The 5000-nt window shown below is 44.0% G+C and overlaps 1 protein-coding gene and 1 pseudogene across 2 annotated transcripts in view; both read left to right on the top strand.

Annotated features, from left to right (window-relative positions):
- Positions 1-5000, top strand: part of LOC311322155 (exostosin-1) — a gene marked incomplete at both ends in the record, with an annotated part of 164917 nt that overhangs the window by 46400 nt on the left and 113517 nt on the right. The gene's annotated exons all lie outside the window — the stretch shown is intronic.
- Positions 4707-5000, top strand: part of LOC311321531 (putative nuclease HARBI1) — a 37387-nt pseudogene continuing 37093 nt past the window's right edge. The window contains exon 1 of the transcript in view: positions 4707-4922. The product of the transcript in view is annotated as a putative nuclease HARBI1 (transcript). The remainder of the gene's footprint in view (positions 4923-5000) is intronic.

The raw sequence follows: 5000 nt of genomic DNA, 5'->3' as shown, positions 1-5000 counted from the left end.
ATGCTCCACATATCTGAAACAAACTTCCAGAAAACTGCAGGTCTGTTGCAACTCTCAGACTGAAGACTTTTCTTTTTGCCGCTGCTTTTTATTAAATCAAATAATTATTCATTCATACACTGCACTGTAACTTTTATTCCCGTTTTTTTTTTTTCCTGCATTTTGTTTTAAAAGTCCTTTTATGCATTTCATTTTATATGACCTTTTATGTGTTGCACTTTGTCTTGATGCTTTTAATGTCTCATGTAAAGCACTTTGAATTGCCTTGTTGCTGAATTGTGCTATACAGATAAACTTGCCTTGCCTTGTCTTGCTGCATCCCTCTGCCTGCAGGCTGGATTACTGTCCTCCTATCCTCTCCTCTCTCCTCCTCTCTTCTCCTCTCCTCTCTCCTCCTCCCCTCCCTCCCGTCCCTCTCCTTTCCTGTACCTTTCTTTTTTCTTTCTTTCTTTCTTTCTTTCTTTCTTTCTTTCTTTCTTTCTTTCTTTCTTTCTTTCTTTCTTTCTTTCTTTCTTTCTTTCTTTCTTTCTTTCTTTCCTTCTTGTCATTATTCTTTCCTTCAACCATTCATCATGTATTATGGTAATAAGCCAAAGTTCTCAGTTTCTCGATTTTGAATTTGAGAAATTATCCCTCGTTATTCCCCCCCTCCTCACACAGTTGGGAGTGGATATAGAAGGGCCCAGTCTACTTCCTGGATCGAATAATAGGCTTCTTTTTTTTTTATCGACTAGACACAGGCGTTTGAATAGGCTGAGTTCTAGAGCCCTACAGTGCAACACATGATGGAAAATACACACTATTGTAATTAAGATCAGTTTATTAATAGCAAGCTTATATTAAATTACAAAATTAACTGTTGCAAGCAACTTGAAATGTGACATTTCAACATTCGCATTATTGTGTAATACTGTAAACGTAATACCGTAAACACAGGGAATGTCACAGTTCTAATACCGTGGACATTTTATACCGGTTCACGGTTTTACGGTATACCGCCTCATCCCTAATTGTGATTAATTTCGGGTGGATTGCGGGTGGATTTGTCAGTTATATTCGTATTTAATAACTACTATAATTATATATATTATATTATAACAACTGCGAGAAAGCACAAGACCTGCCAGCAGCTCACTCAAATAGCTTCGACCACTTCGTCAACCGAGATCCTGCGAAAGCGAGCCTATAATCTTTAAATTGTTTAAGTCAAGAAAATGTGCCTATATGAAAAGCGAATGAGCACGAACGGCTGGACATAATTTAAATGTAAATACAATAGCTTCATGTTTGGCAGGTTGGGTGCGGGTCTCTACATTTTAGAAGATAATTACGTTGGGTGGGTGGCGGGTGGATGATTGATGAGTGCACGTGGATTCGGGTGCGCTCAAACTCCATCCGTGCATCTCTAACACACACACACACACACACACACACTGTTCTCTCTCTAGGAGGTCACAGACCCCACAGGTTACTGGCTCTGAAGTAAAGATCATTAAGCATTTTTCCAGGGTATTTAGGGGGTTGAGGTTTTTCATTTCATCCACCATTACACCAGCATAGCGCTATTGGTCTGCTGCTGCCCAGCCTGGCCTGGCCTGATTAGTTCTTTCCTCCTATTCCCTCCAGCTAATCCAACCTTTAGCATTAGCACTTCTGTCAGCTAAATACACAGAGTTTATGTTTGTGTGTGCATGTGTGTGTGTGTGTGTGTGTGTGTGTGTGTGTGTGTGTGTGTGTGTGTGTGTGCATGTGTGTGTGGGTGCACGCGCCTCAGTGTGTGTATGTGTGTGTGCATGCCTCTGAGTGTGTGTGTGTGTATGTGAGTGTGTCCCTGTGTGTGTGTGTGTGCCCCTGTGTGTGTGTGTGTGTGTGTGTGTGTGTGTGTGTGAAGTTCTTAGTGAGTGAGAGAGGTAGATAGAGAGAGGGGGCAGAGAGAAGACTGGGAGGAGTCTGGGAGAGGAGTGGGAGGAGACTGGGAGGAAACTGGGAGGAGTCTGGGAGAGGAGTGGGAGGAGACTGAGAGGAGTCTGGGAGAGGAGTGGGAGGAGACTGGGAGGAGTCTGGGAGGAGTCTGAGAGAAGATTGGGAGGAGTCTGGGAGAGGAGTGGGAGGGGACTTGGATGGGACTGGGAGGGGTGTGGGAGGAGACTGGGAGGAGTCTTGGAGGAGTCTGGGAGGAGTGTGGGAGGGGGGAGGAAGGAGGTCTGAAGATAACAATAGAAGTGCTGACTGCTGTCTGTGGAGACGTGGAGACTCTGTATTCATGCCAAAGTGACTTATAGAGAACTCTAGGGTGCCAGATCCTGTTAGGTAGCTCCTGGGGCTACGCAAAGATGCTGAGGCCACAGATTATCTCTCTCTCTCTTTCTCTCTCTCTCTCTCTCTCTCACTCTCTCTCTCTCTCTCTCACTCTCTCTCTGTCACACATACACACACGCCTTGGCACTCTCCAGCTGCTGCACACGTGACATCCAGCCAGGTGTGTGTGGGCGGAGGGTGGGCGGCAGACTCCGCACTGTTTTCGCATTCTATGATGATTGAATTATGTGTGTGTGTGTGTGTGTACATGTATGTATTAATCTGTTTGTGTACTTGTGTTTGTTACGTAGATGTGTGTTAGTTGTGTGTTCGTGCAAGGGTGTCGTTGTACACGTGTGTGTGTGTGTGTGTGTGTGTGTGTGTGTGTGTGTGTGTTTGTGCTATGGTCTGATCTGGCTAGGCTAGCATTTGGCACGTTAGTCATGAGGATTGAGCTACAATGTCAGCTAAATCAATGAAGTCATTATTGCAGTGGCACTCTGTTGATGGGCTTCCACTCTCCCTGGATCAGTCAGTCTGGACAGGCCAAGGCACACACACACACACACACACACACACACACACACACACACACACACACCCATACACACACACAAACACACACACACACACAAACACACACAAACACAGCAAAAATTGAACCTTAAGTGAGTTCCGGTATGTCTGCGACTCACAACTCACAGCACCACATATGGAAACACCTTGGCCCAGATCAAAATTGGGTATTTCAAACCAGGATATGGGATCCTGATCCTAGTCAAGTTGGGATATGGATCTGGTAATCCAATCCTACCCAGAATCCTGATCAAATGCTGTTTTTGGGGTATTTCAAAATTCCAAGGTGGAGATTAGGATTGTTTTTAAGATAAAGATCAGGATTATCCTGATCCCACTGGAAGGGTGGATCAAGCATGGATTCAAGGTGGATGTAGAGAGATGTAGGAAACATGGCTCATTTTACGGTGTACTAATGCCCACCGACAGAGGGATACTGGCACCATTCAACTTGTTTTCTTAACTTTGAATGGAAAACTGAATTGTGAAACCTGGAATGTCAGATTACAAAACATAGCCCTAGGCTACACTCATTCTCGACATAAAAGCTGCTGTATAAAATCAATAGTAAACAAAATACATGTTAATATTACACAAAGCACAAATACTGACCGTGGCATCACTCTGCACCCATGCGCACGGTTATGTGTAGGCCTAAATCAAAATGATTTTACTTAATATTATTACTATTAATAAAAAAAAAAGACAACTCTATAGACAACTATAAAGTAACTTAAACATACTCATCCTTACTGGACAGTACCCACATGTACATCATACTTTTGAACTGCATATTAAATCATATTAACATCCTCATCTGAAATGGCAACGGCATCATTTTTCAGCCTCTCTTCTAAGAGGATAATCAGTTTTGTTTCTCTCTGATGAAGCTTGGTCAATTTAATCTGCTCCTTGGCGAGAGCGATCTGTATCTCTGCTCTCTCCGTTTCTTTCCTCACCAGATCTGCACGGCCATCTTCTTGGCTCTTTGGGTTTTTCTCCACACGGTGCTTCTTTTGTGGCGGTTGTCCCCGAGAACAGTGAGGATCCTCTCGTGGTTGTGTGGGGGGGTCCTCATGCCCTTGTGTGTGGGCTCTTCATGCCCTTGTGTGTGGGGGGGGGGGTTCTCAAGCCCTTGTGTGGAGATGTCTTCAGGCTCTGCCTCCTCCAAATTAGGGGTGAAAGTCTCCATCTCTCCTGACTCATGAGCTCTCTCTGAATCTGGAGTCTCAGTTGCATACGGTCCAGACTCACCACCTTGAGAGACTGACTGAATCCCATGTAGAGCCCGGGATCTTTCTCCACCGATGATGTCAAGAATGATGTCTGTGAATTCATTCCGCCTGTATGGTTTGTTGCCCGTCTGTGGTTGCTGGGACTCACTGTGGTCTCTTATGGCCTTCTGTTTCAAATTCTTCCACCGCAGTTTGACCTGAGTAGAGTTGAGATTGCTTTATTTACCCCAAAGGGCAATTCAGTTTCCACAGCTAACAATACAACAATACAATAAAACAGCATCCAACATACACATTAATCTCATACATTAATCTCATACCTGTTCCAGGGTTCTTAATTGACCACTCCCTGTGGCATTCACTCAGTTGGTGATGTCAGTCCATATGCTTTGCTTCATCCTTGCAGTTACAGAGGAGCTTAATTTACTGCTCATAATATAATAGTGTGCCCTTACACCTTCTAACAAGGCATATGTTTCAGCTCGGGTGAAATGACTCCCCTTTGAGGTACTTGCTGCCATATCCATCTTCTGGGAGGTGAACTGGGAGGTGAAGTTGGGGTCTTTAAAGCTGTTCTAACGAGGGACCATTCAAACAATGACGTCCATTGCTCATCGTCTGCAGCAGCAAAAGAGAAGATATGGCCAAAGGGTGCACAGTGCACACCCCAAACTACTACAGGAGTACACAGATGCTGAATTGTATGCAAGGTTCAGATTTGGTGCGGCTGACATTGCATTCATTGTCAGTCTTCTTCAACCACAACTGGAACACACTACTAAAATAAGTTATGCATTGACTGTGGAGGAACAGGTATTTCATTTCATTGTTTATTTTGTGCATGGATGTGTACATTCCATCAATAGACAGATTAATTATTCATCAACTTAA

The sequence above is a fragment of the Borostomias antarcticus genome (assembly GCF_949987555.1).
Source record: "Borostomias antarcticus genome assembly, chromosome: 19".
NCBI lineage: Eukaryota > Metazoa > Chordata > Actinopteri > Stomiiformes > Stomiidae > Borostomias > Borostomias antarcticus.
Note: the sequence above shows the minus strand (reverse complement) of the source record. Positions and strands in the feature narration are given on the sequence as shown.